Source organism: Balaenoptera borealis, assembly GCF_965194805.1.
Source record: "Balaenoptera borealis genome assembly, chromosome: 16".
NCBI lineage: Eukaryota > Metazoa > Chordata > Mammalia > Artiodactyla > Balaenopteridae > Balaenoptera > Balaenoptera borealis.
The window spans coordinates 23,628,317-23,643,877 of NC_138872.1; the positions used below are offsets into that span (position 1 = coordinate 23,628,317).

General features: G+C 50.5%; 1 protein-coding gene and 1 long non-coding RNA gene across 6 annotated transcripts in view; one reads left to right on the plus strand and one right to left on the minus strand.

Annotated features, from left to right (window-relative positions):
- Window positions 1–15,561, minus strand: part of EPB41L1 (erythrocyte membrane protein band 4.1 like 1) — a 136,729-nt gene that overhangs the window by 114,828 nt on the left and 6,340 nt on the right. For 2 of the 5 annotated variants that reach the window (XM_082361885.1, XM_082361909.1), the window contains exons 1-2: window positions 7,857–7,950; window positions 7,431–7,518 (exon numbers count right to left, since the gene is read on the minus strand). The exons of 1 other annotated variant lie outside the window; for it this stretch is intronic. The gene's annotated coding sequence lies outside the window, so the exon portion shown is untranslated. Of the gene's footprint in view, window positions 1–7,430; window positions 7,591–7,856; window positions 7,951–15,561 lie in introns of those variants that run through there. 2 more of the 5 variants (XM_082361911.1, XM_082361908.1) reach the window with 2 other exon arrangements.
- On the plus strand, window positions 8,053–13,981 carry LOC309614145. The gene is made up of 2 exons (XR_014236045.1): window positions 8,053–8,177; window positions 9,806–13,981. It is a non-coding gene; the product is annotated as an uncharacterized lncRNA (long non-coding RNA).

Consider the following 15,561-nt stretch of genomic DNA (forward strand, 5'->3'; position numbering starts at 1 on the left):
GGCTCAGAGCCTTGTCCTTCCTGGTAGGAAGACTAGTCCCTGATGGGGTGACAGCATAGGTTTAAGAAGCAGGAGACCCCACCCTCTGAGCCAAGAATCTGTTCTCCAAATTTGAGCAAGTGTGCATCCCTCTGTAGACCCCTAAACGTTCTCACAGGCTCCATCCGGGGCAGTATAGGAAAGACTCCAGACCACCTGTGGGCTTTGGCTAGATCCGGCTTTAAATCCCAGCTGTGCGACTTGCTGGCTGAGGACTGGGTAGGCCTTGGGCAAGTTATTTAGCCTCCTTTAATAAAATGGGGACCGTAATCTCTGCCTCACTGGGTAGTTGCAAGGATTAAAAGACATAAGGCACATAAAGCACTGAGCATGGGGCCTGGCACATGGTGAGCCAATAAACATAAGCACTTGTTTATCAGTCACCAGAGTGAGCCTCTGACGAGGAAGACTCTAGGCTTTCTAATTCTTAGGTGGCCTCAAGCAACCCCCAAAGCACCCACCTGAACTGGGTCTGGAGGCTTTATCTTTAGAACTTTAACCCGGAGAGATGATGGGGAGAGAGAGGAGGGGAAGGCAGGGGAAGGGAGAGAAAGAAAACTGAGAAGAGGAGGGAGGAAGGGAAAGGAAAATCAAGGGTGAGGAGCGGCCTGGCTTCCCCAGCTTGGGGGAAAGGAAGATGACTTCAGGGAAACTACCAAGACAGGATAAGCCTTCTCTCCTTTCCAGAGCCTTCCCTAGGCCCGCCAAGGCAAGGCTTAAAGGGACACAGTCTGCTGAGAAGCACCGCCCTGGCTGTCAGTAGGGACATTGAAGCCTTGGGTTACCTCCAGGCTCTGGCTCCCCATGCGGCTGCTGCCTGCCCGTGGCAGCCTCCTCCCCTGGAGCAGGCAGAGATGGCCAGAGCCAGGCTGAGAACAAAACCACCGGCCCATTCAGCCTGCAGAGGCACTACTCGCTCACTTAGGACTCAGGGACCCCCTTGTGGATTCTGATCCTGACTCAGCAGGACTCTCCCCACTGGATCCCCACCTCCGGGTCCCATGCGGAGCCCTCTCCAGGCCTCTACCTGCCCCAAGGTCCTGCTTCGGGGGCTGAAGTTGCAGCTAGGGAAAAAGCACCATTCAGACTCTAAACAGGAACCACAAACGAGGTGTTCCAATTGCCACTGACCAGCTGTGTGACCTGCGGGGCGTCACTTCCCTCAGAGCATGTTTCCTTCCTCTGGCTAATGAGGGCAACGGAGGACGAGGAGCTTCTCTAAGGTTCTCCCAACTCTGACAGCAGCTATCCTGCTGGTAGGATACCTTGGAGCACAAAGGGGCAAAGAGGACTTGCCTCAAAAGAGGAGTGTGCCGAGCTGGGCTCTGCTGAGAGTGCCATGGATGTGGCAATGGCCAAGGGTTATTATGAAGATGACGATTATAATTTAAAAACACAGCCACAAACTCTAAAGCAGTTTACAAAGAGCTTTCTCATTATCCCCTGGGATTCACAATCTGGTGAGTTAAGTAGAGCTGGACGATGATTATTCATATTTGGCAGATAAGGAAAGTGAAGCAAGATTTAAGTGGCTTGTGACTTCCCTGGTGGCGCAGTGGTTAAAAATCTGCCTCCCAATGCAAGGGACACGGGTTCGAGCCCTGGTCCGGGAAGATCCCACATGCCGTGGAGCAACTAAGCCCGTGCACCACAACTACCGAGCCTGCGCTCTAGAGCCCGCAAGCCACAACTACTGAGCCCATGTGCTGCAACTACTGAAGCCCGCATGCCTAGAGCCCATGCTCCGCAACAAGAGAAGCCACCGCAATGAGAAGCCTGCGCACCGCAACGAAGAGTAGCCCCCGCTCGCCACAACTAGAGAAAGCCCGTGCATAGCAATGAAGACCCAACACAGCCAAAAACAAATAAACTAATTAATTTAAAAAAAAAAAAAAGATTTAAGTGGCTTGTCCAGGTTACTAAGTGTAGAGAAGGGGGAGCCAAAGCAGAAGCAGTAATTACGGGGTGCCTGCTGCACGTCACCTCACTAGGCTCACTCATATCTGTTACCTTAACCGAGTCTCACCACCTGAACCCGGCACTGCAGGTGCTACTGTCCCCGTTTCAGAGAAGAGGACACTGAGGCTGAGAAAAAGCCTCATGGCTGCTCCATTGCAAAGCCTGGATTGGGACCTGGGCTTGTGGGACTCCAAGACCTGCACTGTTTTCCATCTTCCTGTATGTACTGAGTTGAGTAGTGTCCCCCCAAATTCATGTCTACACAGACGCTCAGAATGTGACCTTATTTGGAAATAGAGTCTTTGTGGAAGCAATTAGTTCAAATAAAATGAGGTCATGCAGGATACAGGTGGGTCCTAAACCCAAGATGACTGGTGTCCTTAGAAGAAGAGGAGATGACACAGAGACACACCAGAGAAAGGGGAGAAAGCCATGTGACAACAGAGGCAGATGCAGCTGCAAGCCAAGGAGCTCCAAGGATTACTGGCCGCCACCAGAAGCTAGGAGAGGGGTACAGAACAGATGCCCTTGCCACCCCACCTCAGAGCTTTCAGAGGGAACCAACATTGCCGACACCCTGCTTTCTGACTTCTAGCTCCACACTGCGAGAGAATAAATTTCTGCTTTTTTAAGACACCCAGATTGTGGTATTTCATTAAGCAGCCCTAGGAAATTAATACACAGTGAGTCCATTGAGCAGCAGACCTGAGACTCTTAAATTCCATTTTTCAGATTCCCACTCATTAGGCAGCCTTGGAGGTTAATGGAGGCCTGGGGCCCATGGAGGAGTCCTTCTCATCTCCTCTTCACTTCCCTGTTTTCAGGCTGGCCTGAAGTCCATCAACTGGGCTTCTTCCATGTCCCAGGTGTCTAGCCATCCCACTGGGCCCTTCCATCATGCACATAAGCACCCTTTGAGCCCGGACTCCATATGGACCATCCTCCCCCTCCACCCAGGCCAGCCTCTACCACCACCTGGAGAGCTGTGGTTTTGAAATGCAAATTCAATCCTTCCTGGCTAGCTTAATCTTCTTCCCTAACTGCCCACAACCTGTAGGACGCAGGCTCTTCAGCCTGTGCCAGATCTGGCCTCAAATTCCTCTTTATCTCCAGCCACTCACCCCACCTGTCCCCACCACTCACCGCCTTCTGCTCCAACCACATGGAACTATTTGTATTTCCCCTAACAAGTCATGGTGCCTTTGCACATGCTGCTCCAACTACCTGGAAAATAAAATCCAGCCCAAACACCACCTTTTCCTCCATGAACAGCCATACCCTGCCACCTTGTACATTGTTCATCTTTACAGGTCTGCCCCGCACACTCAGCCTGGGAACACTGTTGTATTCATTGCTGTCACTGTAGGTGTAGGGCCCAGTATCAAGGCATTCAAGAATGTTGAACTGTGGAGTAGCCATAACAGTAGCAATTGCTACCATTTACCAAATATTTACTATGTGCTCAGCACTGTGCCGAGCATTCCACGTATGTTACTTCATTTCATTCTCAAAACAACCCTTTGAAACGGATGCTATTACTGATGCTGTTTTACAGGTGAGAAAAGGAAGAGATGAAGTCACTTGCCCAAGTCCACGCCACTAGTAGGTAGCGAAGCCAGTGCTCCATACTCTAGCGCCAGTGCTAGTAACCAATGTTAGGTACACCATCCATCCTAATACCCTCATTTTACAGAAGAGGAAACAAGCAAGAAAGGAAGAGTGACTTGCCCACAGTCAGGTAACAAGACGTGGACCTAGATCTTTAGATTCCTTATTCAGTGTTCTTCCTCTTCTCATTCTTGCAGGATCTTAATCCAGGAGGACACAGAAAACAAGGTAGGCTGTATCTCCTAAAGAGCTTTTTCCCATCTCCCCTAGAGCAGAACCCAGCATAGGCCTGGCCACACAATAGGGGCTCAAATCTATAGCCAGGCGACTTAGCAGTAAAAAAGACAGATAAATCTACTTCAAAAAAGTCTGAAGCCTGGGGACTTCCCTGGTGGTCCAGTGGTTAAAAATCCACCTTCCAATTCAGGAGACGCAGGTTCGATCCCTGGTTGGGGAACTAAGATCCCACATGCCGCGGGGCAACTAAGCCCGCGCACCACAACTACTGAGCACGCGCCACAACTAGAGAGCCTGTGTGCTGCAACTACAGAGCCCATGTGCTCTGGAGCCCACACGTCACAACTAGAGAGAAGCCCGCGTGCTGCAACTAAGATCTGACGCAGCCAAGAAAGAAAAGTCTGAAGCCTGCTTAGATATTACAATGTCAGGGCTTGAGAGGACAAAGGGTATCATTTAATACCATCTCCCATATTATAAAGTCATCCATTCAACAAATTTATTGAACACCAGTCATAAGCCAGACAGTGTGTGGGGGCACTAGGAAGACTGATAAGCAAGTCTGTGCCCAGATGGCATTTGTAATCCAGTGAGGAAAGACAGACAAACAACTAACAAGTTCATGTATAATTACAAACTCTCATAAGTGTTATGAAATACAGGGAGCTATAAGAAGGTATAACAGGAAAAACTGAGTTATCTTAAAGGAGTTGTTTGTGAAGGCTCCCCTGAGAAAGTGATTCTTCAGCTGAAATCTGAAGAGTGGGAGTTAACCAACATAAGAAGCAGGGGAAGGGTGTGGTAGACGGAGGGAACAGCATGTGCAAAATCCCAGAGGCAAAAGAGCTCCTGGTGCCTGGATGAACTAAAAGAAGGGCAGAGTGACTGGTTTCTAGAGAGGTGGGCAAGCCTTGTAGATCAACGTAAGAAATGGAGAAACGAAGCAGAGCAGGGAAACCCCTTGCTCAGAACCTAGCCCAGAGCAGATGCTATCAACGAGTCATTGAATTATTTTGTGAAGAAGTGATTTGTCCGAGATCACAAGGAAGACCTGGGACTTGAAGCCAGAACCTCTACTTGGCCAGGTTAGGGCTGTCAGCTACTTCAGGTATGTGTGTGGAAGGGGGCAGGAGATGCTTTCCAGGTGTTTCATCCTATAGGAGGTTCCAGCTCCCTGCCTGTACCTCTCTTGAGCTCTAATGTGCATCAGGATTTCCTGTGTTTGTTAAAACATAGACTGCTGGGCCCCACCCCCAGAGTTATTGATTCAGTAGATCTGGTGGGAGCCCTAAGAAGTTGTATTTCTAACTAGATCCTAGGTAACCCTGCTGCTGCTGGTGGGGTGACCATACTTTGAGAACCACTGCTCTAGACTAGAATATACAAGGGCAAGGAGGAGTGGTGAGTGGGGCCCATAGCCAGGATCTTTGGGGGCTAAAAGGGTAGATTCCTAAATCTGGGTAACAATGAGACAAACTCTAGCACTCTGAGAAAGGGAAGGGGACTCAAAGCCTCAGAATCCAGCCTACTAGCTGCTCAGCTAGGGAAACTGAGGCTTAGGGGGTTTAGACCCTTACATAAGAGAAGCTCAATAAAAATGTGTTGAGTGAACAGGTAAAAACATGAAAGGTTTGACCAAAGTCCAAAGGAGACCCCTGCACCAAATTCCAGGGATCCTGAGCTGCAGACCAGAGCCTTTCCTGCCCTGGGAAAGGGATTCAGGAAAGGGGACAGCAAGCTCAGCTTTCCCCCAGCTTCTGCTGCCTTCAGTAGGGAAACATTTTTAAAATTGCAAAAATCTGCTGTTGGCCCCCAATCCTATCACCCATCCACCCTCCTTCCTTTCACACTCCCAGCTCCCTCCCTTTACACTCCAAATCCTGTGCACTTTATCCTGGCAAGCTGAGTAGCAGAGGGGGAGGTGAAGTTCTACGGAAGAAGAACTGGAAGTGGAGGGTGAATTCTTACACTTGGATAGCCTTCTTCCAGAACACTTCCTTCTTCTTGTAAGAGTCTCCGTTTCTATCCTCATATCCAGTCTAATCCCAGTCTACCTACGTTTCAGTACCAGCATCTGAAACCCACAAAGCCGGAGGCTAAATTTCCAAACTGCCTTTTCACCCAGTTTTTCTAAAACAGGGTGGCCCTGGACAGAATTTTTCTATCCTATTCCAGTTGGCAGCAAAATGCCACTTATCTTGCAAACCCACATGCACAGACTCACTAACATACAAACAGCTATGTATACATAAAAACAAATATACTAAAACTCATTAAAAAACACATACACATAGACTTCAAGAGATGCATTATTCACTGTTCACTGATAAAATACATCTGCACCACCAAATGCACAAGAAACACACAGAGAGAACACACACATGCACACATCGGTGCATGCGTTGCACCGATACATGGAGAACCGAGTAAGACACACCCAGAGGCCTCTCTCAAAGTAGACCTCTCCTGAGGGGGCGTTCCTTGGAGCGGGGAGCACTGGCCCTTTAAGAGAGTGGTTCTCCCTCCTCCCTTCAGGGCACCTAAGGTGCGGCTCTACCCCAGGGAGCTGGGAGGGGTGAGGATGGGAGTGCAGCTGAGCTGGCCAGGCCCGGTCTGGCTCTGGCCGACTGTCCCCGCACCACGACAGGAAATGGATCCCTGAACCGACTGGGTCACCAGCCTGGGGACCGCTGTCTCCACCATCACCAACACACACACACCCGGGCTCCAGGCAGGACACGCCCTCCGCTCCAGCGGGCCCCTCTGTCAGCCCGGCTCCCTCCGGCGCCCGGGGTGTGGCCGCCCACCTGCCGGCAAGGAGTCTAGGCCCGGCGGGGACGCTCCCGCCGCCGCCGCCGCCCTCTGCCCCTGCCAGGTGCCCGGTTCCCGGCGACCGCAGCGCTTCGGCCGCCGCCCCCACCCCTTCCTCCCGGCTGTGCGGAGACAAAGCCGCGCACACGCACACGGGGGCTACGCGGGGCTACGCGGGTGCACACCCGCCCTCACACGCGCACACACGGGGACTCACAGTGGCGCGCGCGCACACACACACACACCGCCACAGGTTCCAGCCACAGCGAAGCCACTGGCACACACCCTCATCCAAATGTACATACACTCGGCTACACATTCAGACACACCCTCTCATAAACACATTCACGCTTAGACACGCGCGCACACACACTGCCCAGTCCAGACGCGCGGAGACACACAGGGCACACACCCTCTCACACACACACACAGATGCACACCCGGTGCACACACGCACGCGCGCACACACCGATCATCCACTTGCACAGACCCACGGGCACAGGCGCGCTCACACTCAGCACACACCCGGCGACGTGGACCCCGACACACATACCGCGCCAGCACTGAGACGCACAAACCGAGGCCCGGGGCTCCCGGCTCGGGCGCCCGCCCCCCGCCTCGGTGCTGTCCAGCCCCCCGGAGCCTGTCCGCCGGCCTGTCAGTGCTCGAGGACGGGAAACCGAGCCTGGAGCCCTCGGCGATCACCCTCCCCACACACACCAGCCCAGACGCGGCGGGGTCCCCGGAGCCCGGAGGAGGCAGCGGGGGCGGCTAACCTGGCGGCGGCGGCGCGGCTTCCGGGCGCTGTCTGTCCTCGGTCGGTGTGTCCCGCGGCCGCTCGGCGGGCTCCGAGGCGCACTTGAGCTGCGCACAAATGCCCCGCTAGCTCGCTTGCTCGCTAGCTCCCTCCCTCCCGCGTCGCAGCCCCCTCCCCGCCCGCCCCCCTCACCCGGTCTCCCCCCTCCGCCCCGCCCCGGCCGGCTCCCCGCGAGGAAGCGGCGGCGATCCCGGCCGCCGCGGCAGCCACGGGCGAGCGAGCGAGCAACCGGAGGAGCGCTGCCCGAGCCGCCCGAGCCGGGGCCGCGCGTAGGGAGGAGCCGCGCGGGCCCCTGAGGAGAGGAGGAGCGGAGGGGGCTGAGCCCTGCGAGCCCGCCTGGCGCTGGTGACCCGCCACCCGCTTCCCAACTTGGGCCGGCGCCTACCTGTGCCGCCGCGGAGCTCGGAGGCTGGGGCGAGCGGCGGGGCGACGAAGAGGAGACCCCACCCCGGGCCCCCTCGCCCTTCCCGTCCCAGCCCGGTGGGCTCGGGCCCCGCCCCCCGCCTCCTCCTGGTCCCCGCCAGCGCCAACCTCGGTTTTCCCTGGCCCAGACGCGTCGGCTCTCCGCCCGGCGCCCCAGCTCGCCGGCCTCCTCCACCTCCAGCCCTGACCTGGCCGACGCCCACCCGCCTCCCCGCCGCCCTCCCATTGTTCCCGCGGCCCGAGCTCGAGGAAGACCGCGCCGCGCATTCCAACCCCCCCTCAGGTGGCGATACCTCTGGATCCTTGGGGAGGGGATCCCCAAGGGCTGGACCCTGGCTCTGGGCGCCGACGCCCACCCTCCACAATCGCAGGCACGCCCAAAGTAAAGAGCTTTCCTAAATTAGAGTTAAAATCACCACTGCCCTTATAGGTGCTCCTTCAGGTCCTAGTAAAGACTGAGGCTCTGGGGGGAGGAACCACCCCAAGGTCAGCAAGCCCGAGATAGCAGCGAGGAGAAGGTGGGGAAGAGATTAGATATCCACATTACATAGAAGAAGAAACAGGGAATTCCTGCCCAGGGCTCCTGGGACAGGGGCAGGCCCTCCAGAACTGCAGGGAATAATGAGCCTGACCTCCTTTGTTAGATACTACATAAAACACAGAGACGTGGAAGAAGCACTTTCAGAGGTTTTACTGGATGAAAAGGCCTACTAAGCGCAGGAACTCTCACCTACTTTGTCTCACTTAGTCCTGACCGTGGTCCTATGCGGCAGCTGTGATCATCCCCATTTTATAGATGAAAGCTTGTCCTAGGTCTCTCCAGCAGGCAGCACAGAACCAAGATGAAGCCCAACAATTATTCAAGTTCTTCACTGAGATCCCCCCTCCAGTATAGGATACTAAGTGCCAGGTGAGCAGCTAAGAACATAAGAAATCAAGGAGGACGGGCCTAGTTTGGGCCTGGAAAGACTTCCACAAACTAAAAGAGGGCAGAAGTGAGGGCACTGAGACCCCAAAGCAGGACTGAGTATGGCTTGTCCAGGGGAGAATTATAATTAATCATGAGAACTAATCATAGCTAATGTGTTTAGAGCACTTACTGTATTCCAGGCACTGTTCTAAGAGCTTCAGTTGCACTAACTCATTTACTCCTATAACAACACTGTGGGATGGAGGTTATTTTTTAGGAAACTGAAACACAAAGACATTACATAGTTTATAAAGTGGCAGAGCCAGGATCCAAACCCAGGAAGCTGATTCCCAAGCCTGCACTAACTACCACAGACCAGACAGAAGCAGGCCTGAATGCGAGGCAAAGGCATTTGAATTCTTAGGGCACCCACCACAGCAGGACTCTTTACGTGCCATCTTCTGTCTCGCTGTGTGTACCCGGTACCCAGTACACAGGGCCTGGAATGTAGGCTCATCTGTTAAACTATTGCATGACTGAGGCTGGAGTGCAGAGGGCCGTGTGCAGGGCTTGGTTGCACCTCTCTCTGCTGTGCTGGGCACTTTTATCAGTGGTTTTAGATGAAGCAGAAGAAGGCATGAAATGCTAATCATATCTACAGCCATCAGGAAGTTGGGAGGGCCCTCAAACACTCCAGAAACCAAAATTAGTTTCCAAAAGATCTCGGCAGCCTTGGAGCTGAGCTGGAACTAACAAGATGAGGTACCACAAGGGATAAATGTAAACTCCTGCCCTTCAGTCCAAACCACAGCAGTCCCACAGAGAACTTTCTGTGATGATGGGAATGTCCTAAATCGGCATTGTCTGATGTAGTAGCCACGAGCCACCTGTGGCTGTTGAGCCCCTAAAATGTAGCTCCTACAACTGAGAAACTAAAATTTTAATTTCAATTAATTTTAAAATTTTAATTTTAACTTTTTTTTTCTTTTTTTCTTTTTAAGTACTTTAAATGTAAATTGTCACATGGGGCTAGTGGCTGCCATATTGGACAAGTGCCCAAAATACAGGGTAGAAAGAATCTAGATGAAGAGCGGTTTCGGAGAAAATGACTTACAGGTTTGAATTGACCTCAAGCTCAACAATGCAATGTGGCTGCCAAAAAAGAAAGAAGGAAGGGAGGGAAGGAGGAAAGAAAAAAGGAAGAAGAGGAGGGACTCCCCTGATGGCGCAGTGGTTAAGAATCCGCCTGCCAATGCAGGGGACACGGGTTCAACCCCTGGTCTGGGAAGATCCCACATGCCACGGAGCAGAGTCTGTGCTCCGCAACAAGAGAAGCCACCGCAACGAGAAGCCACCGCAACGAGAAGCCCGCGCACCACAATGAAGAGTAGCCCCCGCTCGGCAACTAGAGACAGCCCACGCACAGCAGTGAAGACCCAACACAGTCAATAATTAATTAATTAATTTTTTTAAAAAAAGGAAGTGGAGGAGAGTGAACATGATAAACTGTATCAAAGAAACAAAAGGCTAGACCTCTGTGGTTCTAACTGTGTTAGCCTCTGTTAGGGGTTCTATGCTGCCCTGAGCTGATCATACCTGGACCACGGGGCTCAGCTCTGGGCCCCACGTTCTGAGGAGTAAGTACACTGTCACATTGGAGCAAGTCTAGAAGAGACCAGAATGCTGAGGACCTGGATGCCATGTTGTGTGGTGAATGATTTAAATATCCTTGAGAAGGTAAAGCACTGGAGGATATAGTGGCTGTCTCCAAACATCTGAAGGGCTGTCATACAGAAAGGGGATTTGATTTGTTTCTTATCATTTAGGTCTAGTAAACAAAATAAAAAACTCTGCGAACCCCTAAGCCCCCCTCTCCATGTCTAATTCCTCTTTCTGTTCCCCTCAGCACTTAATCCACCCAGGACCTGGCTCATATTAAACACAAATTTGCTGACAAATGGATGTGAAAGAATTCCACTCAGCTCCGGTGGGTGGACATCCAGGAGGAGAACTTCAGCTTATTATAAAGATCTCTGTCAGTCAACACGATTCAAGAAAACAATGGACCACCCTGGTAGTGATGAACTCCCTGCCAATAAATGTATTCAAAGAAAGATTGGGTCTTCAACTGGAGGCTGAACTAGGAATCAGATGACCCCTCAAACCGAAAAATGATTAAGTTCTATTAGGAGGGGAAAGACAAGATCAAGGCCATGCTTCCAGACAGTTACCTGGCTGTATATATAGAACAGATTGATATGAAGGGACCAGAGGCAGGGAGGACAAGTTAGGAACCATTGCAGTGGTCCAGAAGATAACAGAATAGATTAGGTGGCAGTGGGAATGGAAAGCCAAGGACAGGTGTGTGGTGACAGAAGCAGTGGCCCTGGGCTGGAAGTCAGGAGCTACAGGATTTAGTCCTGCCTTTGCCATTAACTTATTGTGGGGTATGGGGTAAATCCCTTCCCTGCTCTGGACTTCAGTTTCCCCATCTGTGAAATTCAGAATAATCTCCAAGTCCCTGCTAACTCTGGATTCTGTTTATGGGAAAGAGATTATGAAGGCTAACTGGGACAATGTAGTAGACAGCCTTTATATGCTTCAAAGGAACAATATCACTAGTCTCATACTATCATTATTATTACAAAGGCTGCCTCCCCAGAACTTGGTGGCTAGATTGGTAGGAGGGGACAAGAAGGAGTCAATGGACTGCATGTGTAGGGGGTGGGGTCAGGGGACAAGGACCTCTGATCTTTGGGGAGCGTCAGCTAACCTCTCTACTCCTCCCCCAAGATCTGTGAAGGCAGCGTGCTGTGTGCTGTCACCACATGAACTGCTTCCTCATTCCTTTGAGCCACACCTCATATTTGGCTAAAGGAAGCAATCAGTTCTAGGAAAAGTTAGGCTCTGTTCCCCTCCTTTTAACGTTCCCAAATGACACCGGTTGTGGTCCTTCCCTTAAATAATAAGTATCATCAACGCATATGAAAACAGCCAATATTGTTGAGCACTATGTGCTAAGCACTTTACTTACATAGCTTTCTCACCCTGGGAGGTAGCTCTAGTTATTACCCCCATTCTATAGATGAGGACACCGTGGCTCATGGAGATTCGCAATTTTCCCACAGTTGCATAGTTTATGAGGGGGATTCCAATACAGGTCTGTGTGATGTCAAGGCTGCATTCCTAGAGGCTTCTAGCATTTTACTATGTATTTTTACAACAGCTTAGGGAAGAGGGCAAGATCAGTACGGTCTCCAGGTTACAGGTGGGAAAACGGAAGCTCGGAAAGTTTAAATTAAGTCACTTGGACAAGTTAGTAAAGGCTTTCAACGTGCAGTTCACACTCTTTCTTGTTCTCTGTTCCTCTCCTATGACCCAGCAGTGCTTTCCTCCTTCCCTGCACCTTCCAGGGCCTCCCCAGTCTTCCTAGGCCTGATCGGTAGGGACTTGCCTAGACCATTTTACTTGTCCTTTTCCTGGGGCAGGGGGAGGGAAGGATTTCTGAAAGGCAAAAGTTAACTCCCATCTCCTCACTCACCACCACCAGCACACACACACCCCAGCCCAGGGCCTCGAGGTGACAGTGCTGAAGGCTTACAGAGTGAGTCACGCAGAGCTGACCTGCCAGTCACTGGAGCATCAGGTGCTAAGCTTAGGTTAGAAGGGTGGAAAAGTAGGCCAAGTGTTCTCATCCCCAGGAGCACAGCCCAGTTGCAGCTCGGGCCACCCCCCTACTCATCTCATCCCCAAATACTGCAGACATTTAGGGGACACTGTGCAAGGCCTGGGGGCAGAGGAGACGTGAGAAATCAGAATGCATTCCCACCCTTCAGAGGGGATAGGACAGTGAGTACAAAATAATATATACTTATAAAGAGTGATGGGGGTACATGGTGATGAATTCCAAGGAGAGAAGTTCACAAAGGAGTTGAGATCAGAGTGGAGTCTTAAAGGGTAAGTTGAACATGCAGAGGTAGAGGGGCACTCCAGGCTGCAGGAATGCACAGGCAGAAGCACTAAAGCTTAGATGTATTTGCACACCATCTAGCAGGCAATAGGGAGGTATGGAGTGCACTATGGCTTTGAGAAAGACTGCCTGAGTTTGAATCCTGGCTCTGTCCCTTCTCAGCTATTTGACCTTGGGCAAGTTACTTAACCCCTCTGGAAGAGATATCATTGTCTCGTATTATTTGCTCTCCCGCTTCCCAGTAAGCTTACACATTCTAGCTAGTTGCCATGTGACTCCAGAGGGAGGAGTACACTTCCCCAGACCAATGTCAGACTTGATCACATGACTTACTTTGGCCAGTGGAATCTGAGCTGGAGAGATACATGCCAGTTCTAGGCAGAAACTTGAAGAACCATTGCATGTTTTAGTCTAAAATCAAACTCTTTAATCTCTGCCACTGGAATGGCATGACCTGGATGGGGGCTGTGCCTTCAGCCTGGACCTTAGAGTGAAAAGACACAGAAAGCAGAGCTGCAGCCAACAAACAGCTGCCACACAGCTGCCCCCACAGCTGCCCCCACAGCTATCTATGTGTAATCTGAGGGAGAAAACTTTGTTGTAAGCCACTGAGATTTGGGGGTTGTTTGTTGTCACATCATAACTTAGCATAACCTAGTGATTTTAGTAGTACTTACCTCATAAAACTGTTGTGAGGATTAAATAAGATGATCTTGTGAAAAAAGTATAACCATTTCATCAGAAATTGCATTATAAAATGATCACTCTGCCCACACATATATGGACATTTGATATACAACAGAAATGACATTTGCAAAAGGCTCGCAAAGGATGGTGTCACAGGTTGAATAGTATACCCCCAAAATTCATTTCTACCTAGAACCTCAGAATATGACCTTGGGACTTCCTGGTGGCACACTGGTTAAGAATCCGCCTGCCAATGCAGGGGACACAGGTTCGATTCCTGGTCCGGGAAGATCCCACATGCCTCGGAGCAGCTAAGCCTGAGCTCCACAACTACTGAAGCCTGCACTCTAGAGCCCGTACTCCACAACAAGAGAAGCCACCACAATGAGAAGCCCGCGCACCGCAACGAAGCATAGCCCCTGCTCACTGCAACTAGAGAAAGCCCATGGGCAGCAATGAAGACCCAATGCAGCCAAAAAAAAAAAAAAAGAATATGACCTTATTGGAAATAGAATCTTTACAGATGTAATTAGTCAAGGATCTCAAGATTAACTCATCCTGGCTTTAGAGTGTGCCCTAAATCCAATGACTGCTATCCATATAAGAAAACAAGAAAACACACAGAAACAAAAAGAAGGCAATGTGAAGATGGAGGCAGAGACTACTGTGATGTGTCTACAAGCCAAGGAACACCAAGGATTGCTGGCAAACACCTGAAGCTAGGAGAAAGGCATGGATATTTTCTCCCTCCCCCCATGAGGAACCAATTCTGTCCACACCTCGATTTTGGACTTCTGGCCTCTTGAACTGTGAGAGAATAAATTTCTGTTGTTTTAAGCCACCCAATTTGTGGTAATTTATTATGACAGCCCTAGGAAATTAATACAGATGGATTATTTTTAAGTGATACTGAACAATTGGTTATTCATTTGGAAAAAAATAAAATTAGATTCCTACCTCATAGCATACATAATAATAACCTGTTGGATTAAAGACCTAAATTTGAAAAGCAAAACCTTAAAATCTTTAGAAGTAACTAAAGAAAATCATATTTAGGACTTCAGGATACAGAAGAATTTCTTAAACAAGACATAAAAATCACAAATTGTATTACTCTGGGTTATCCATAGAAATAGAACCAGTAGGATATATATTCTATATATGTACATCTATATCAATAGATAGAGAGATAGACAGATTTATTATAAGGAATTGACTCATATGGTTATGAAACCATGCAACTCAGATGGGACTTGAACCCATAGGCCGGGACTCGAACCCAGCCAGAACCCACCGTCTTTTTTTTTTTTAATATAAATTTATTTATTTAATTTATTTATTTTTGGCTGTGCTGGGTCTTCGCCGCTGCGCACAGGCTTTCTCTAATTGCGATGAGCGGGGGCTATTCTTCACTGTGGTGCGCGGGCTTCTCTTGTGGTGGCTTCTCTTGTTGTGGAGCACGGGCTCTAGGCACATGGGCTTCAGTAGTTGCAGCATGCGGGCTCAGTAGTTGTGGCTCGTGGGCTTAGTTGCTCCACAGCATGTGCGATCTTCCTGGACCAAGGCTCAAACCCGTGTCCACTGCATTGGCAGATGGATTCTCAACCACTGCACCACCAAGGAAGCCCAACCTACCGTCTCTTAATTGAGATCACACACTTGGTCTCTGGACTCAATGAAGCTCAGGTTCTTTATGTCTCATCGCAGAAAGAATTCAGTGAGAGACAAAGTGATAGGTAAGAAGTGGATTTTTTTTTTTTTTTTTGGCTGATCTGGGTATTCGTTGCTGTGCACAGGCTTTCTCTAGTTGTGTCGTTGTGGTGCACGGACTTATTATGGTGACTTCTCTTGTTGCGGAGCACGGGCTCTAGAGCACAGGCTCAGTAGGTGTGGCACACGGGCTTAGGTGCTCCAAGGCATGTGGGATATTCCTGGACCAGGAATCGAACCCGTGTCCCCTGCCTTGGCAGGCAGATTCTTAACCACTGCGCCACCAGGGAAGTCCAAGAAGTGGATTTATTTAGAGAGAAACACACTCCACAGAGTGTGGGCCATCTCAGAAGACAAGAGGCCCCAAATTATGGGGTGGTTAGTTTTTAT